Source organism: Corythoichthys intestinalis, chromosome 17 (genome assembly GCF_030265065.1).
Source record: "Corythoichthys intestinalis isolate RoL2023-P3 chromosome 17, ASM3026506v1, whole genome shotgun sequence".
Lineage (NCBI taxonomy): Eukaryota > Metazoa > Chordata > Actinopteri > Syngnathiformes > Syngnathidae > Corythoichthys > Corythoichthys intestinalis.
In genome coordinates, this window is record NC_080411.1 from 12337588 (window position 1) to 12359315 (window position 21728).

Below are 21728 nucleotides of genomic sequence, written 5' to 3' on the forward strand. Positions count from 1 at the left end.
CGGAAAAATGTCAAGGCAACTGAGTGTTTGCCTAGCACGGCCAGACTGTTCTCCCTGTATTTTTCAAACACTGAGAGAAAAGTCTGGGACACAGCCTCTCGAGTAGGTACAAAATCAATCGACAAATCAGATTTGTTTATTTGAGTGACGTGTTCTTCACGAGCAACGTCACTCTTGCGCGCCGAAAGTCGTCTCTACAACAACACGGATGGCGGGAGAGCCGAGAATATGTTCCAATCCGCGGTAAATTTAGTTTTAAATGAGCTAAAACACATCGACACGAGACATTGACAACAGTCTGTCTCGCGCTAGCCATGTTGAATAAACGCCGTTCTCCTCGTATGTTTACTTCCGCGCGCAAGTCCCTTGTCCTGCCCTCGTCGCTTTGCTAACGGCACGTCTGTCCATCGCTGATTGGTGCACTCCGCTGTCTGTTTGCCTCTTGTTAAGCTTGTTCGGACAGAATATTAATTAAAAATGAATGAAAACTAAATACTATTGAATGTGTCATTATTATCATTTTAAAAATGTAAGTGACGGGTAAAAATAGATTATGACCGGATTTTTATGACACTGTCAGTCAAAATGACAGACAACGAAAAAGTCTAGCGCAACCTCTGATATGTATTTATTTATTTATTTTTTTGCAAACAGAGTGGTATCGGAATGGTATCAGTATCAGCCGATACTGCACAGCCAGGTATCTATATCGGTATCGGGCCCAAAAAATGGTATCGGCGCAACACTAGTAGTAATACCTTCATTTATTTTGCTTGCAATGAAAAAACACAAAAGAAAAAAAATCATTATCATTTTACACAAAACTCCAAAAACGGGCCATACAAAAGTATTGGCACCCTCAGCCTAATACTTGTTAGAACAACGTTTGGACAAAATAACTGCGAACGAGTTTCTTACAAGGTTCTGCTAGGATTTTAGACCAGGGGTCCCCAACCTTTTTTGCACCACGGACCGGTGTGATTTGGATCTTTTTTTCACAGACCGGTGTTCTGTCAAATGTTGTATCTTTACAAAATTTTGCTCCCAAAGCTGTTGTGGCGGTGAAAAAAGCACTTTTTTATATTCAGTTGGACTGTCAATGTTATCCAACGGTACTAAAAAACTACCGTATTGGCCCAAATATAAGAGGGGTTTTTTTTGCATTGAAATAAGACTGCAAAAGTGGCCGTCGTCTTATATTCGCGGTCTAGACGTTATACACATTCACGACGCTAGATGGCGCCAGATATCATTGAAGCGATGTTCTGTCATGACAGATCTCAGCTACTCTCAAGTTTACCAGTTTGCATTATTTTATTGCAATGTTTTTCCTTATTCAGATTTGTTTCAAGACTACAGTTAGACTTCACTTTGATGGTTAATGCAGTTATTGCAATTTTGTTGTTTTATCCCAATAGATTGGTTTATTTATTTGGATTTTATTTTAAAAAAACATTCTGATAAAAATGCGACTTATACCCCTATTTTCCCCCCCTTTGTTATCACTTTTTTTTTTTTGGTCATGACTTGGTCAGACACTGCTTTACAGATTGTCTGCCATTGACGGTGCTAGAAGTGGGATGCCTGGCACCCTCCCACTTCAAAAGGATGATTGGACCCAGTCATTTTAGTGCTGTACCGGTACCAAAAATACATTAATAATTACAACCACCATATAAAATCTGTTTGCATAGGCTATTTTTGTCTGATAATGACATGTGTTTAATGATCTTCAACACTAAAAAGTCTAATAGACATATACAGTATATACAGTTTAAACATTCACACACAGACGTGTGTGTTTCCACATTGTCAGTCTCCACACGATGGTGAGATGTCACCTTTCATTTCCTGTGAAGAGATGACTAGATGTGCAGCAGCTCATGACGGTGCTGAAGTAGTTCCAGCATGCAAGCGAGTAGAGTGCCATTAAAGCAAAAACGCAGGGTTGTAACTCCAACGCTAACCCAGAAAATGATACTCTATAGTGAGACCTTGAGCAGACTTGAAACCCTCACCATATTTTAAAGGTCTAAAACAGTCTCAAAAACCAGATTTGAATACTTAATTGATGGTAGCTTTGCAAATAACAGACGAATAAGAAGTTTCATGCCTCTCAGCATGCATTGTAGCGCTTGTCTCGAGATGTAATTACAATTTTCAAAGTTCATGTTCTGTGCTAATAATTGATGGTAGGTTTGAATGTAATACAAAAGCAACCATCGTTAATATATATATATATATATATATATATATATATATATATATATATATATATATATATATATATTTTTTTTCATGGCAGTTTTTCGGCACGCCACCCAGCCAAAAACCTTTGACCCGTCAACACCTTTCAAAACACCAAAACGACCGGAATTCTCAAACGACCCAGGCTCTCTTTAGTTTGACACTCCAAAAATTTCCATGCGCCCCAAAAATGCGGGTTTAAAAAAAAATTGGCCAAAAAAGTGCAATTTCATAACACTAATAAATGTCCTACTGTTTTTGTCTATTGTTAATTTTCCATTAAAGCCCACTGATGTTCGTCTGGGACCCTCAACGCCATTTATGCTCATGTACAGTGGGGAGAACAAGTATTTGATACACAGTCAATTGGAAAACTCATTGGCAGTGTATCAAATACTTGTTCTCCCCACTGTACGTCCATGCAATTGACGACCATCTACCTCCATTACCCAAAATACCTCAAAATCAACCGGCAGCGATCAAAAATCAACAGGAAGTGACCCTGAAATGCCCCTAAATTACCAGGAAGTATTAAGATATCAACAAGAAGTGACCCCGAAATGCCTCGGAATCAACAGGAAGTGACCCGATATAGACAGGTTTCCTGAGCGAAACATGGGCGGTGCCATCTTTGATCATTTCTGCTCCGAACTTCCGGTTTAGATAGAACAACTGAAGTGCGGTTGAAGTAAGCAGTGTGTTGACAGAGTTAAAACTGCAAAATCAAACCAGAGGAACCCACGGAATCTCCAAAAATTGATTCAGCACGATTTAGATGAGACTCTGAGACTTTCTGTGCTGTGTGTGAACTCCTGGAAGCGCCTATTTAGATGGTTGGAAGTACAGTCCCTGACAAAAGTCTTGTCGCTTATCAATTTTGTAGAAACAATTGCTAATAACCTGACTTTTAATAATTCAATTGGTTTTAGAAATGGCTCATATGAAAGTTAAGATCCTCCCAAATGGTGTTGGATGTACAAAAATATTAGGGCTGTCAAACGATTGACATTTTTAATCGAGTTAATTACAGCTTAAAAATTAAATAATCGTAATTAATCGCAATTCAAACCATCTATAAAATATGCCAATTTTTCTGTAAATTATTGTTGGAATGGAAAGATAAGACAAGACGGATATATACATTCAACATATGGTACATAAGTACTGTATTTGTTTATTATAACAATAAATCAACAAGACGGCATTAACATTATTAACATTCTCTTAAAGCAATACATGGATAGAAAGACTTGTAGTTCTTAAAAGATAAATGTTAGTACAAGTTATAGAAATTTTGTATTAAATATTAACAGTGTTGTTAATCTTACTGAAAAAAGTAATTAATTATAGTTACAAATTACTTCTCCCAAAAAGTAATTGCGTTAGTTACTTGGCAAAGTAACTGGTGATAATTACTTTTTTTTTTTTCCTCAAAAAAAAAAACAACATTGGCCACACTATGTGAATTTCTTTGTGAAGGTTTTTGGTACAATTGGCCCGAGCCCAATTCTTTACCCTAATTTACCCTTTACCCTGAATCAACTGTTAAAAGCTCCCATTATTGCATTAGTTCCCTTCTCTCTACTTTCGGCATATGAAAGTTTTAAAACTGTTTCATCATTTAAAGATAGATTCAAGTCAAGATTTTGCCGATTTAGAAGTATTTTAGATAAAAAGTTACTTAGGTTTGCTAGGAAGGTTCTCTACAACAGAGCCGTCCTAAAAAGTCTACTGCTTTAAGATGGCGGCTGTCTACTAACGCATTTAGTGCCATGTCTGTCATTTTGCATCTAGTTATATCTATATACAGTACATGTGATATCTACCATGTCTACCATATCTACCATAACATGCGGGCGTAGTTTGTAGGCTATCGGCTACAACATGTATAGACCCTACTCACCTACGTCACAAAATGGGCGTGTCGCTGTTTCCGGCCGCCATACTGTACCTCTTTTTCAGACCTATTCTCATTGTTTTCAATTAGTCGAGCAAGTTATAGAGCAATTCATGGAAGCCCCGGTGTTATCTGACGCTGTAAACTCATTGGATCCGTTGCATAAAAGGCGTTACGTGGAAAAGCTTAAGTTTATCCATTCGCCAGATCCGTATTTGATGCCTAAATCGATGTTTTTCGACCCGCTGGCTTCGCCTGACATCTGATACCCACACAAAATCAGCCTATTCTCACGAAAGTTTGAAAAACTTTAAGAGCTTGGAGGCTTATAAATGCTACGTTGCTGGTTAGGTGAAACACGTCCTCGTACACGAAAATTCGGCAGGAATCTTGTGCTCGGAAGGTGAGTTACGAAATTTTCAATTCAAAATCTTTTGTTCTTGCTAACATCCACTGTCAAGTCTAATGTATTTCATGTCATTTGTCAATGGAGCTAGGGCTTTTAATGTTTATATGGTTTAGCGATAGCACTAACTACATACATACGTGTATGTTGTTGGCGATTAGCCTAGCAATGATCTTAATTGTGGTTTTCAGCCCAAAACCCTCTAAATATATATTAAATGCATCTTACCAGATATAAAATGACTACTACATAATCTGTGGTAGTCGTTTGGAGCCCAGTTTTCTCGTCGAATTGCAGCAGTCAATCGCGGCCTCCTCTTCGTGTCTCTCGGAATACGGTAAAAATTCAAGTCTCTCCGTCTATCTTCTCTGTTTTTGCAACCGACCGCCACACACGACTTCACCATTTTGAGTATTAATGTTGACGAGCAGTAAAACGTGCAATAATAGGAAGAATTTACGAAGCGCTAATGCATTTCTATGGCGAGTATGCGGACATCATGGCGCGGGGGCGTGGCTGTGACGTCACGTGAGTAGGGTCTATTATTGGAGCTACTAGCATCGCGTTTGCTCGCCGTCACATCTTTCTTGCCTCCTCCCCACTCCTGCTCTGCTCTGTCGTCTCGGTGAATCCGTCTCCCTCAGACTTTTCGACCAATATAGTAACGCATAGTAACGCATGCCGTTCTGTCCTCAGTAACGGTAACGGCGTTGCCAAGATGAGAAAAGTAATTAATTAGATTACCCACTACTGAAAAAAATAACGCCGTTAGTAACGCCGTTATATTGTAACGTCGTTATTAGCAACACTGAATATTAATGTAAAAAATGTATTAATAATGTTTTCGTTTTATTAAAATTTGTAATATTTTCAATCAAAAAATAAACTAGTAGCTCGCCATTGTTGATGTCAATAATTACACCATTCTCACTCATTATGCTGAAATCCATAAAATCATTTGGTCCCAAGCGCCAGCAGAGGGCGCTAAACACCAAAAAACAAATAACAAGCGGACATTACACTGCTGTCATTTTAATCTGTTTGAGCAGGGCATGTGCGTTAATTGTGTCAAATATTTTAACGTGAATAATTTAAAAAATTAATCACCGCCCGTTAACGCGATAATTTTGACAGCCCTAAAAAATATATTTGTTCCACTGATAGAAGATTTATCATTTCATGAAAACATAAAAGTCCAATTTTGGCAAGACAAAAGTTTTGTCGCCTTCAGAAAGTAGTGTGAAACTTGAACAAAAAATGTCAAATTCAAATACAAAAATATGTTACATAACATAAGCGAAATAAGTAGTGGTGCTGTGAGATCCAAATGTAATATTTTGTATGACTTCCATGAGCTTCGGCAAGGATTCATACAATTTATTGGTGAAGTCATCAGGAACATCAAAGAAAGCAGTCTTGCATGCCTCCCAGAGTTCATCAACATTTTTGGGTTTCGTCTTCCATGCTTCCTCTTTCATCCTACCCCAGACATGCTCAATGATGTCTGGTGACTGGGCTGCCCAGTCCTTGAGGATCTTGATCTTCTTTGCCTTGAGTAACTTTGAGGTAGAGATTGAAGTATGCGATGGAGCACCATCCTGCTGCAGAATTTGTCCCTTTTCATGGTTACGAATGCAAGAGGCAGCTAAGATTTGTTGATATTTCAAATTATTTATGTTGCCTTCCACTCTGAAGATCTCTCGCACACCCCCATAATGGATGTAACCCCAGACCATGATTTTGCCACCACCAAACTTCACTGTTTTCTGAGGTTTTTTGCAGTGACTGTGGTGTAATTCAATGGAAGATTCATCTGAAAAATCCACCTTTTGCCACTTTTCCAGCATCCATCCTTTTGACAGGCTGTGGTTCTTGGCAAATGCCACACGGTTTTTTAATTGTCTGCACCCTGAGAGATCTGCAGGGTGGAAGGCAACATAAATAGTCTGAAATAACAAATCTTAGCTGCCTCATACATTCCTAACCATAAAAAGGGACAAATTCTGCAGCAGGATGGTGCTCCATCGCATACTTCAATCTCTACCTCAAAGTTCCTCAAGGCAAAGAAGATCAAGATCCTCCAGGACTGGCCAGCTCAGTCACCAGACATGAACATCATTGAGCATGTCTGCGGTAGGATGAAAGAGGAAGCATGGAAGACGAAACCCAAGAATGTTAATGAACTCTGGGAGGCATGCAAGACTGCTTTCTTTGATGTTCCTGATGACTTGATCAATAAATTGAATGAATCCTTGCCGAACCGCATGAATACAGTCCTTCAAGCCCATGGAAGTCATAAAAAAAATTAAATTTGGATCTCACCGCACCACTACTTACTTTGTTTATGTTATGTAACATATTTTTGTATTTGAAGTAGGGCTGTCAAACGATTAAAATTTTTAATCGAGTTAATTATAGCTTAAAAATTAATTAATCGTAATTAATCGCAATTAATCGTAATTCAAACTATCTATAAAATATGCCATATTTTTCTGTAAATTATATTCTGTAAAATAAATTGTTGGAATGGAAAGATAAGACACAAGATGGAAATATACACATTCAACATACGGTACATAAGGACTCTAGTGGGCATTTCACTCTACTGTCATTTAAATCTGTCTATGCTGTCCTCACTCCGAAGCGTCTACTTTTTCCAAAGCTAGACAGCTAGTGAACGACGCCTTAATAATTAGACTTCTTCCTTTTTCATCTGATTTATTAATAAAATGGCCTCAAACCATTGTCCTCTTTAGACCGACGTAAAACTACAACAAAAAAAGTACACAAGCATTGCATTAGCAACAACGTTAGCTTAGCACGCTATACAGGTTCACTAAACATAAACAAAAAGCGTCTCATACAAAAAATATAACATTTCGCTTACTAACATAATATGTACATTCTTTACAACAACCATACTTATGGACAAATCTTGTCCAAGGATCATATAAGCACAACATTATCAGCCCGAGACGTCGTTCAGCCATAATGAAGAAAGAAAAGAAGAAAATAATAAACCATATCGCAAAGCGACCACAAGAGTTCGCTGTTGGATAGCACAAAAAGGCTTGCTGTGAAACTTACAAAAGGCAGAATACTTTCTGAGCGGGACATGTGCGTTAATTGCGTCAAATATTTTAACGTGATTAATTAAAAAAATTAATTACCGCGCGTTAACGCGATAATTTTGACAGCCCTAATTTGAAGTATATTTTTTGTTCAATTTTGACACTACTTTCTGTAGACGACAAAACTTTTGTCTTACCAAAATTTGACCTTGATGTCTTCATTAAATGATAAATCGTTTTTTCAGTGAAACAAATATATTTTTGTACATTCAACATCATTTGGGAGGGTCTTTGCCTTCAGGGGCAGTTTTTGTACACATTTATCCTGCATTTCTATTTTAAGGGTTACATATGGCAAAAGGTGCTCGAGCTAATCTCTTTTTTTTCCCCCAACCTGAATGATTTTTTTTGCGATTGATTTGAAAGCGACTGTCAAACGCTTCGGTCCGCAGGCGGGAAAACTGTGTCTCGTCCAATTAGACCAGGACAGCAGCAGGATCGAATGCAAATGGGGCCGCGGGGGGCGCAGCAGACGTCGGGGACGAGACAAAAAGACGATCAATCGGGCGGCAAGCGGACGTGCGTGGCTCGCGGCGAGAAAGCGGAAAAACCTTGGCAAAACTGGAGGCGTTCAGGATGAAAAGTGGAAAAACTTCACCCTCTGTGAAACTTTAAAAGAGAAGCCTTTGCTAGGCTTGAAAGACTAGGTTAGAGGAGGAAAGATAGGTCGGATAGGGGCATGGTAGAGCATGGTGAGTGCAAAATCAACGACCACAACCCAATGAAAAACCCAATGCTCATGTTTGAGTGCCATTGACAGGGCTAGACGTCCAATTCATTTCAACTTGGAGGGGGCAAATGTACGTTCGTTCATTCGCCGCTCCCAGTCAAAATTAATTGGACATATAGCACCGTCAATGGCAGCAAATGAATTAATACGGGTGTGAAACGTGCAGCACGCTCGCCATCAGGGCTCCAATTCGGACAGGCATGTTGTAGCTCAACTATACAGCACATACAGAATCACATTTTTATTTTGACATTGGTGCCATAAAAATGGATATTTGTCTCACTTTTCGACCCCTCCCTATCAAAATGGAATTGATGTCAAGCGTCGTCAATATCAGCCAATCAATTAACAAAGGAGTGACTCAAAATTGCCCCGAAAGTAACAGAAAGTGACCCAGAATCAACTGGAAGAGACCCAAAATCAATCTGTATTAAACTGGAAATGCTCCTAAATCAACAGGAATTGACTATATATATCTGATGATATATGATATATATATCAAGAAGTGGCCCAGAAATGCCTTAGACGGGAAACTATATAAAATGTACAGTAAGTGACCATGCAATAACCCAAAATGTAAAGGGAGTGACCCAAAATCAACAAGAAGTAACATGGAAATACCCCCAAACAAACCTGAAGTGATCAATGAACAGGAAACTTCCCGGAAATGCCTTAAATCAACAGGAAATGATACAAAATGTACAGAAAGTGACACTGAGATAACCAAAAATGTACATGGAGTGACAGGAAATCAAAAGGAAGTAACCTGGAAATGCTCCCAAATCAAAAGGAAGTGACTAATTAACAGGAAATGGCCCAGAAATGCATTAAAATCAACAGTAAATATTCCAAAATGTACAGAAAGTGACACTGATATAACCAAAAAAGTACAGGAAGTGACCTGAAATCAACAGGAAGTAACCTGGAAGTGCCCCCAAATCAACAGGAAGTGACCAATGAACAGGTAGTAGTCCGGAAATGGCTTAAGATCAACAGGAGATGATCCAAAATATACAGGAATTGACACTGAGATCACTAAAAATGTACAGGAAGTGATCCGGAATCAACAGGAAGTAACCTGGAAATGCCCCTAAATCAACAGGAAGTGACCAATGAACAGGAAGTGGCCCAGAAAGGCCTTAAAATCAACAAGAAATATTCCAAATTGTGCAGAAAGTGACACTGAGATAACCAAAAATGTACATGAAGTGACCCGAAATCAACAGGAAGTAACCTGGAAGTGCCCCCAAATCAACAGGAAGTGACCAATGAACAGGAAGTGGCCCGGAAATGTCTTAAGATCAACAGGAAATATTCCAGAATGTACAGAAAAAGAAACTGACATCACCCCAAATCAATTGGAAATAACCTTGAAGTGCCCCCAAATCAACAGGAATTGACCAATGAACAGGAAGTGGCCCAGAAATGCCTTAAAATCAACAGTAAATATTCCAAAATGTACAGAAAGTGACACTGATATAACCAAAAATGTACAGGAAGTGACCCGAAATCAAGAGGAAGTAACCTGGAAATGCCCGCAAATCCACAGGAAGTGACCAATGAACGCAAAGTTGCTCGGAAATGCCTTTAAATCAACAGAAAATAATCCAAAATGTACAGGAAGTGACACTAAGATAACCCAAAATGTACAAAAAGTGACCCTGAGATAACCAACAATGTACAGGAAGTGACCCAAAATCAACAGGAAGTCCCAATGAACAAGAAGTGGCCCGGAAATGCCTTAAAATCAACAGTAAATATTCCAAAATGTACAGAAAGTGACACTGATATAACCAAAAATGTACAGGAAGTGACCTGTAATCAACAGGAAATAACCTGGAAATGCCCCCAAATCAACAGGAAGGGACCAATGAACAGGAAATTGCCTTGAAATGCCTTAAGGTCAACAGGAAATAATCCAAAATATACAGGAAGTGACAATGAGCTACCTACAAAATGTACAAATGACCCACAAGTACACTAAAATTACAAGGAAGTTACCAAAAATAATTCAGACGTTCAATTGACCTAAACTGGGAGGACTTCTAGAGAATGCTAATATTTTAATGCCATTGACAGGGCTAGATGCCAATCCATTTGGACTGGGAGGGGGCAAAAACTGGATTGGATGTCTAGCGCCGTCAGTGGATGCCTGTGAGTCATTTGGCAAAAAATAAACCGGGACCTGCGAAACAAAATCCTCTACTAAAATATAAAATGTAAAATATTCGTAGCAACATTTAATTAATCCATATATCGGTTGTTAGCGAGAGCATATCGCTAACCAATGCACAAGTGTCACCAAATACTGACACGATCACCGTTTTCTGGATCGAGGGGACGGAGATTGACGACGGCGTGTCATTGGCCGGCAACGCAGGTGATGTCACGGCTCACTGGCGCGCATCATCTCGGCTTTCAATTAAATTTGTGATGACACAAACCCACTTTGCTTCTCTCGCTTCACATTCCCCGCTCCCGATTTTTTTATTTATTTACTCGCACCGATTTCATTCGATAAGACTTCAACGGAAGACGTTTTATTTCATTTCATGTCTCTTTGCGTGCGTGTGTGTTGTCGTGCGTGCCGGCGAAGCACAATGGCCATCGGCCTTCGTACCCAACAATTTAGCCGCCATCCCCGGGGGACAATTTTTTTTCTCGCCTTGTCGAGAAAGTGGTGACATGGAAAGAAAAGCTTTTGTGCTTCTATTTTCAAGGCTTTTACTAGCAGTTATGATTTCAATTTAGGGTTTCAATCATTTAGGGACGTGTAAAACGAGATTAAATGGAGGATTTGTGTTTCATGTTAGGGTTTGAAGACAACAAATTACAATCTTAATTGCGATGAGAAATTGCGATGGTAGGTTTGCTGTGATGGTTGGTATAAACAAATACTTCCGCTTTGCTTCCGCATTTCTGCTCGCGACTTTCTCCATCGAAAACAACAATGGAGCTGGAGTAGCATTACTCATTAAAATCCCTTTACAAAAGACAATTTGGAAATCGCATCCATCTGCCACGACATGAGCGGACAATATGTTCATGAGGCAGATGTGGAACCAAGCCTGTGCCACCACGTGTTTATGTAGCCATGTTGCTGCTGGTTTAATGGAAGGTATGTTCTTCCTATCCCTGAATTTTCATGTATCCGGTGCTCAAAAAATACTAAAGCTAAAATCTTGCGCATGACACGACTTGTTGTCTTTGATATTGTTATTACGATGATTGTAATTATGATGATGTTTAATATTTACTACAACTAATGTACTGCTGTGGCTGCAACACATGTTATCTGCTGCTAGCCTGTTGCTAATCAGTATGTGTAGGATGGCACAGTTATGTAAACCCATCAATGCAAGTGTTACAAGTAGGGTTGTTCCGATCATGTTTTTTTGCGATATTTCCCGATTTTTTTTGCTCCCGATTCAATTCCAATCATTCCCGATAATTTTTCCCGATCATATACATTTTGACAATGCATTAAGAAAAAAATGAATAAAACTCGGACGAATATATACATTCAACATACAGTATATATTTGTTTATTATGACAATAAATCCTCAAGATGGCATTTACATTATTAACATTCTTCGGAGGAAGTGACCCAGGAATGTTGAGTCATTTCCTATTCATTTGGGGAAATTCTTGAGTCACTTCCTTTTCAGTGACCCAAAATCAACAGGAAGTGACCTTTAAATGCCCCAAAAAGGAAAGGAAGTGACTTAAAATTAACAGGAAATGAAGTGAAATGCCCCCAAATTAACCCATTGCCTGGCACTGGCTGCCAAGGAATGCCATAGAACATTCGCCGCCATTCCTCCCACTTCAAATGGATTGGACATCTACTAGTGATAAACTCATTTCAATTCACAGCAGAAGGATGAAAAAAACGTATGTATCAGTAATTGTTTTATCGCCATATCGTAAGATTATTATGGTGAGTAATGCTGCTGTTGATTGGAAAAAAGCTTTGAATCAAATTTTGCTGCTTCGAGGATTCGTTTTATTGGAGTGGCGTTGTAAAGGTTTGTTTTAAAAGTGTTTGCATGTTGTTTTATTGATTTGCACTGCACTTTAGTGGCAACAGTGAATATGACATTACTCATTTAACAAGGCTGAATCAAGAAGCTCCCCGTTAAGACCAACATAGGATACGTTTTTGTTTGAGCTAATATGTTTTTTATGCATTCTAAATTTAGGTTATAGGTATATTTAGCAGTTTTTTGGGGGAATATGTGTTAGAACGATTTGTTAGGAGCATTGTAAAAGAAAAATGTTAGAATTTTATAGCATTTAAGCTAGCAGACTTTTGCCATGCAACTTAATCAATTGTTCTTTTGGTGTACTTACATCTTTTTTTTGCTGTTCGAGGCTAAGCTCCGATATTTCAATGGATTTCTAAAAGAAAGTGCAATTCTGCATAATTTGAAAAAACACTTAGGAATTTTCTTTTAATTTAATGCTCTTTTGAAAGTGCAATCTTAGCAAGCTTTTGTTGTTTATCTCCTAAAATGTATTCTGCAACGCATTAAATGTTCCTAATCAGACTACTCGAGTTTTCGAACTAACTAGTTGACAGTGTTGTTAATAATGGCGTTAGAATATAACGGCGTTACTAATGGCATTATTTTTTTCAGTAATGAGTAATCTAATTAATTACTTTTCTCATCTTGGCAACGCCGTTACCGTTACTGAGGCGGGAAAGGCGTGCGTTACTATGCGTTATTAAGTTGGTGGAATAAAAAAAGTCTTGGAGACAAGAGAGCAGAGCAGGAGTGGGGAAGACGCCGTTGCAAACGCGATGCTAGGTGGCTCCAATAATACCTGACTGTAGCCGATAGCCTTCAAACTACGCCCACATGATACGGTAGATATCACATATTATAGAACTAGATGCAAATGACAGACACGGCTGCATTGGCAAAATGTTTTAAGGACTACATGCTTTAGTAAACAGCCGCCATCTTAAAGCAGTAGACCTCTCAGGAAGGCTCTGATGTAGAGATCCTTCCTCGCGAACCTAAGTAACTTTTTTTTTTTTTTAATCTAAAATGCTCCTAAATCGGCAAAATCTTGACTTAAATCTATCTTTAAACAATGAAACAGTTATAAAACTTACACATGTTGAAAGTAGACAGAAGGGAACTAATGCAAATAACGGGAGCAATTTTAACAACTTTAACGGTTGATTCACAACTTTAAATGACTTCCACACATAGCAAAGATTACTATCTAGTTATCGCAATACACTTGTGTCTTGTTAACCCTTTAACACCGAACGTGTCGGCAGCGACGTGTTTACGCATGTCGTCTTTGAAGCTTCGTCACGCTGTAATTACGTCACTCACGTGCCGCTGGTTGGTCTCATTTGAAAGTACGGAAGTTGATGTCCACACCAGCTTTTATTTGAAGTCAATCGACCAATAAAAACGGGAGATAATGTCATTTGAGTTTTATAGTTTTATTGCACTCATAAATATGCATTAAAACGCTGCATGGACCATTTATCTATCTCCATATTTCCATCATTTCTTGTCCTTTTTCAAAACCGAAAGCAGCACAAACACTACATATCCCAAGGGCCGTTGTGATGTCAAGAAGGACGAACCGAATGTGGACATTTTTTTATAAATTTGCGAGCAAGGCGCCAACTAAGGAAAAGGAGACATGCGAGGCAAGCAACGGCCGGTTGGTTTGAGCGAGCGACTTTGAAACGTGCAGAATGAATCTAAAACTACATTTAGCGCAAGCTAATGCATTATTTCATTAACTCAAGGAAGAAGATGAACCGTATTTGTCGTTGTTTTCCTGGGATGAGTTGGCGTCTCGGCGAGTAGAAGTGACAGGCTGACAGCAGCGCGCCAAGTCCGCAAACGGCGAAAGAGTATAGGCTGTGTGACATTGTGTGTGACGCAGCTCCGTGACCTGTTCATGCAGAAGCTTTATTGAGTTCGCAAAAAAAACAAAAAAAAACTTTATTGGGTCGTTGGAAAAATTTGAATTGAACTGAACTACTTGTGAATATTTTTGAAAATACTTTTTTCAATGTTATATATATTTTTACTTCACTATAATCTTTTCAATTTTTCTAAAGATGAGTGTTCGAGAAGCTTGATTGCATGTACATTTTTACTTTAGATAAGGTGATGGGTATAATACCTAACTTCACAAAGAGATATCCTCCAAACCCTTTTTGTAGATGATATATATTATTTTTTTCTCACTATTTTGCACTGTATATAACCCGTTTTGACCATAGTATGTGTAAAGAACAAAAACGCCTATGACCATACTTGCTGTTTGTGTTGAAATGTCAAACAGAAAACTATTCAATCTTATTTTTTTCTATTGAATGTTTATCATAACAAGTAGAATAAATATTATCAAGCTTCAAAATGGTTGGTCGAGCATGTTTGGTTGTCAATGGAACATTAACATTACAAATTTTGAAAAAATATTTTTTGTCTTTTTGGGTCCAAAATGTGGATTATAATTGATCAGTGAAGAAAACAACAGTTTGGACATGAAGTTCAAGGTGTCCATAAAAAAGGGACCCAACTTGGCCATTTTGAACAATTTTTTCTTTGAAATATAAAGGCAACATCAAATGCATGCAAATTCGGCCAAAATAGGTTTAGGTGTTAAAGGGTTAAGTGGAGCGTAAAGAATTGGGCTAGGGCCAATTGTCCCCAAAACCCTTTAAACTTCACATTGTGTGACTTTTTTTTTTTTTTTTTTTTTTTGAGAAAAAAAAAAACAAGAAAATTATCACTTGTTACTTTGCCAAGTAACTAATTACTCTTACATTCAGGTAACTGAGTTACTAACACAATTAATTTTTGGGAGAAGTAATTTGTAACTGTAATTAATTCCTTTTTTAAATTAAAATTAACAACACTGCTAGTTGATTAATCGATGACTAAAATAACGGATAGCTGCAGCCCTAGTATCGCAAATCGTTTCGTATTGAGAGATACACAGAGGTTCCCACTCCTGCTAGCCATGCATTGAAACTTAACTCCGTCTTAAAAAATCCTACCTTAGAACTATACTTCTCTCCCGCAATCCTGACTTAAACCTCATTTTAAACCCCTAACCTCTCTTGAAACCTTACTTTGACACTTTAACCCTGACTTCAAACCCTAAATTGAAATCCTAACCCCCGTCTTGCTACCCCACAATGTGTCAAAGCGTCGGTAAACAGAAGCGAGGAGCCGGTATAATTTACGAGCGCGTGTTATTGTTGGGAAATGAGAACGGGGGAGTAAATTGCCCGCGTGGCAGTCAAGCGGCGGCGGGGAGGACGGAGAGTAAACAGAGACGGCGCTCGGATGGAGACGGATGGCGGTGGAATGATCTCTGACCGCGTCCTCCCGCCGACGCATCGCGGAGAGATTCATAAGGCCGTCCCCAATGTGCAATATATGGCTGAGGTCGAACGACGGCTTGACACGAGGCCGCTTCGCTCAAGCGTGACAAGGACAGGAGAAGTTGCTACAGAAAGTGAGCGGGGGTGGGGAGGATAAATTATCTGCAAGAGCAGGATTCAAATTTAGGGTAATTCAATTACATGTTGGGTTGAAAAACAGTTCAAATTTAAACCAAGGCTCAAAATCATAATTTACAACCCTAATAATCTGGGTTTGTAGGCCTTAAACCTAAGTTTGACTCGAAAATTTATTTCTAACGCCTCCTTTTTTTTTTTTTTTAGACACAAACTTTGTCTTAAAACCCTAATTTGAAAATGTAACCAAGCCTTGAACCAACTAATTAAAGCCTTAACTTTAAATCCTTTCTTGAAACCCTATATATTAAAAAAAGTCATAGCCGATATTTTTTTTGCCGATTCCGATACTTTGAAAATGACGTGATCGGACCCGATCGATCGGGACATCTCTAGCTGTCAGCAATGCTGCAGTGATTGAAGAGGCGAGGGGTAAGCCGGTTAGTGCTCAGACCATACGCCGCACTTGACTATTATATAAGCTGCACACAGACTACTTTTGATTGTGTCAAAGTGTCATTTTGTCTGTGTTGTCCCATGACAACATATACTTAAATATCTGCAGAAATGCTAGGGGTGTACTCACTTTTGTGATACACTGTATCTATATGAGCCGACTATCAAAATGACTAAGTTGGCTACAAATACCTAATGAGTCTTCATGATTAAATATTTATTTTCCCTGCAGTGCATCCTATAGAGAAATGACGCACCTCGTGACAACTCTGTTGTATGATGCCATCTCAAGTTAACTTCATTAAAATATTAATGAATTGGAAGAATGTTTGTGTTATGTCTGTTCTCCTACATGAACAATATTAAAACAGAAAATATATTTCCTTCCCCCATCTTTTTCCATTTTCAAACATTTTTGAAAAAGCTCCATGGGAGCCATTAGGGCAGGGCTAAAGAGCTGCATGCGGCTCTAGAGCCACGGGTTGCTGACCCCTGGTTAAAGTGGTAAAAAATCTCTGCCAGCTGCTTGGCCAGTTGTTGGGAGGGGCCCGCTAACAACATCCCCCAGAAATACACTCACACCGAACGATCGACTTAAGGGGCCTGCCAAACCCGGGAGGGTCCAGTTTATGCTCATCGCATCTGGGCCCTGTTCACATTTGTTCCGCCACTGCTTCAAACCCCAACTTTCACACAAAACCCTATTTTTAAACCTGACTGAAACCCTACTTTGAAACCCAAAGTATGTCTTGAAACCTGAGGGATGAATTATCCGCAGGTGGAGGATGTTTTATTCAGGTAATTCAATTATGTATCGGGATAAAAGGTTTCTTCTCAGGAGGCTCCACAATGCGATGTTGATACTAAAGGCGCACTTATTTTCCATCAATTATATATTTGTGCTATTTGGGATCCTTCTTTTGGTAGAACGGAGCATACTTTAGTTAAATTTTTAATATTTTAAACCAATGACGAACATTTTTTTTAGGTTCTTTTTAGGTGAAAGCAGGGAAGGTTATGCGGGGACAGAAAGGAAGGATGCAGACAGAAGAGGGAAAGAACAAACAACAACAATAAATACATTTTTACACAGCTATGCTATCTATGAACATAGAGGTGCTATCATTAGCTAATTATATTTACCAGTGGACACAGAGGAGAAAGAGGAGAGGAAGCAAGTCAAAGGGGACGTGTTTAGGCGGGGTGGGGTATCATGTGAATCACATGTAAGTGTGAATATACTGACATCCTATTCTATGCTGCCTGATCGCTAATCCTAGCACCGACAAGCTCTCTACGTGAGTGTCTAATTGCACCCAGTCATGTGTGAATTAAGAGTGTGACAATATCCCGATACGCCGATATATTGCGATATTTTGCAACCTGATCGGTTATCGATATGCTCCCACCGAGTATCGATACTTTTATTTGACATATTGGGCATCAGTGTTGTCACAGATTACTTGAAAAAGTAATTGAATTACCGATTACTGATTACGTCTCAAAAAAGTAATCTAGTTACTTTAATGATTACTTCATTATCAAAGAAACTAAGTTACTTTAAAAGTAATCTATCAGTTACTTTTTACCCATTTTTCTCCCTTTGCCGCCTCAACATGAGAATGACAACAGAAAAATGTCATCACATGTAATTGACTTTCCGATGATTGAATTTAAAGGGGAATATCAGAATTTCGCGCTAGCTTAGCCACTCCGGAGCCCTGAAACTAACAAATATCTGACAAACTGCTTGGAGTTTGTTGAAATCAACTCCACAGACCAACTAAACCCCGCTAACTCTAAGGTCAAGCCTCATGTCAAAACTTCTGAATTTCGGGTTATGGTTGACAGCATATCAGTGCCAATGTAAAACAATGCAAACTGACGGCACAGTAATCAACAACACACAAGTGGATTGTACAGTGCAATAAACACAAAGGTGGTGGCGGGCGCGGATGCACGTGCAGCCGTGCACATTAACAACCCGGAAGTACTCCTCTCAACACACACGCAGTCAATTTGGCCACAAAACGTGGCGGCAACTAAGCAATTTACACTCAATCGGACTTAGAACACATCCCACAAATGCGAAACAAACACACCACCTCACGGCATAAATGTTGAACACGCATATGATGTAAACAAAGCTTGCCAACTTGGAGCGATGACTGCCCGTCGTTGCTACGGCAAAGCTACGAAACGGCCGCGCATGTAGGGGGTCCAGCCTTTTGCTGATACTCTCTAGAATGAAGGAAAAATACTGACCTTCATTCATGGATATCCACAGATCAACATTCCCTCGCAACGTCTCAACACTCGGCGCAAATGCCCACCCGCCTCAGTCCCACAACACGTGAAGCTAGACCAAAACAGGAAAAAGCCAAGAGGTTGTCATGGAAACGCATACCGGGAACCTTTTATTTTAGCATTTTCTATTTAAAATGCTCTTCGTACATGACTAAAATATTCTTCATTCTACATACGTTATGAGGCAATGAAAAAATAGTAACGCAGAGACACTAAGGAAACTAACTTTAATCAGATTACTGGTGTAGAAAAATGAACGCGTTAGATTTCCCGTTACTGAAAAAAGTAATCAGATTACAGTAACGCGTTACTATCAAACATTACCAAACAAGCGTACATGAATTTACTGATTTTTTTTTATGTTATTTGAGAACCACTTTCCATCTAGTTTACTACAGTAACTGTTATGACTGCCATTTTGATACAATTAGCTATGAAAATGATTTGAATAGCTTCCAGGATATACAGTGGGGCAAATAAGTATTTAGTCAACCACCAATTGTGCAAGTTCCTCTACTTGAAAAGATTAGAGAGGCCTGTAATTGTCAACATGGGTAAACCTCAACCATGAGAGACAGAATGTGGGAAAAAAAAACAGAAAATCACATTGTTTGATTTTTAAATAATTTATTTTCAAATTAGAGTGGAAAATAAGTATTTGGTCACCTACAAACAAGCAAGATTTCTGGCTGTCAAAGAAGTTAACTTCTAACGAGGTCTAACGAGGCTCCACTCGTTACCTGTATTAGTGGCACCTGTTTTAACTCATGATCGGTACAAAAGACACCTGTCCACAACCTCAGTCAGTCATACTCCAAACTCCACTACGGCCAAGACCAAAGAGCTGTCGAAGGACACCAGAGACAAAATTGTAGACCTGTACCAGGCTGGGAAGACGTAATCTGCAATAGGTAAAACGCTTGGTGTAAAGAAATCAACTGTGGGAGCAATTTTTAGAAAATGGAAGACATACAAGACCATTGATAATGTCCCTCATCTGGGGCTCCATGCAAGATCTCACCCCATGGTGTCAAAATGATAACAAGAACGGTGAGCAAAAATCTCAGAACCACACGGGGGGACCTAGTGAATGAACTACAGAGAGCTGGGACCACAGTAACAAAGGCTACTATCAGTAACACAATGCACCGCCAGGGACTCAAATCCTGCACTGCCAGACGTGTCCCCCTGCTGAAGAAAGTACACGTCCAGGCCCGTCCGCGGTTCGCTAGAGAGCATTTGGATGATCCAGAAGAGGACTGGGAGAATGTGTTATGGTCAGATGAAACCAAAATAGAACTTTTTGGTAGAAACACAGGTTCTCGTGTTTGGAGGAGAAAGAATACTGAATTGCATCCGAAGAACACCATACCCACTGTGAAGCATGGGGGTGGAAACATCATGCTTTGGGGCTGTTTTTCTGCAAAGGGACCAGGACGACTGATCTGTGTAAAGCAGGGATCACCATCTGCCGGGCCGCGGACCGGTACCGGTACTGGTCCGTGGCGCATTTGCTACCGGGCCGCATAGAAATAATAATTTAATAACGACCGCATTCTGGCTGAATTAACCCTGTGCCCCTGCTTAACACACCAATATCTCTGTCTGCTCTAGATATACTACGGGATAGATTAGAATGCCGTCATAGAAATCCATTGATTGGACTGCTAGCAGTACATCTTGTTTGTGTGTATAATATATCTATGTGCGCTTGTCCTCGATAATAACGTATTGCTAGGCCACGGGCGCAGCACATTTGTTCCCGGAAATAATTAGCCCCCACATGAGCGAAGATGACTGGAAAACAGACGTCTTTGGAGATATTTTTCCACACATCACTGCTGAAGAGGAGATCTGCATGGAGGAATGGGCCAAAATACCAGCTGCTGAAGAGGAGATCTGCATGGAGGAATGGGCCAAAATACCAGCAACAGTGTGTGAAAAGCTTGTGAAGATTTACAGAAAACGTTTGGCCTCTTATTGCCAACAAAGGGTACATAACAAAGTATTGAGATTAACTTTTGGTATTGACCAGATACTTACTTTCCACAATGATTTGCAAATAAATTTCTTTAAACATCAAACTGTGATTTTCTGGTTTTGTTTTCCACATTCTGTCTCTCATGGTTGAGGTTTACCTATTTTGACAATTACAGGCCTCTCTAATATTTTCAAGTGGGAGAACTTCCACAATTAGTGGTTGACTAAATACTTATTTGCCCCACTGTACCCTCAATGACTTAAAATAGATGTATGTATTTTTACTTTATTAAAGACTAGCTGTACGAATAGTTGACAGAATAATCGGGAGAAAAATAATCGTTTGGGACAGCCCTACGCCATATCAATATACTCTGACACCCGACTCAACATTCTCCATTTGACTGTCTCCCGTCGCAACTAATCGTCATACAGGCAGATGACGGAGCTCCTGTTTTCTACTTATCCGCTCGTAGGGATGAATACTCTGGGAAAAACTCAGCTTCACATAGTTTCCTTGATCTACCGCTCGCGCTCCTGATGCATCCCGACAGAGGAAGTCTTCAGCACCTTTGCCAGGTCCTCCTACGATGTCTTTTTATCAAGATTAAACGGCTTTCCGGCAGCCGCTTCGCAGCCCGCCTGAAGTAATGACTGCATCCATCAGGCTTTACAGTGTCCCGCGCTAATACCCAAACAAATGGACTTGTCTCTGTCTTGCCGCTATCATCTCATCACAAATATCACACACCTCGCCGCACCACCTACATCTGACTCCCCCGAGGGTGGCCCTATTAGCGATAGGGGCCACATTTGTTGTCGTTTTGTTTGATGTTTAAGGAATGAAGTGTCGCCAATTGCCGCCCGCCCTCTATCAGAACCAAAACTTTGGCCACTCATCTTTGTTAATGGAAATCATTTAATCACTAGACATAAAGTAACAAGATGTACTGCTGTTGAAAAGAGAAACATAATGAAACTCTTAGTTTTGCTTTCTGAATAAGGACATCATCAAAAATGCATGGGCAGAACTAGTTGTACTAACTATTTAATCGAAGCCATTTTT

The 21728-nt window shown here is 39.4% G+C and overlaps 1 protein-coding gene across 5 annotated transcripts in view; it reads right to left on the reverse strand.

Moving 5' to 3' along the window:
* Positions 1-21728, reverse strand: part of LOC130905495 (netrin receptor UNC5D-like) — a 477495-nt gene that overhangs the window by 172529 nt on the left and 283238 nt on the right. The window lies entirely within an intron of this gene.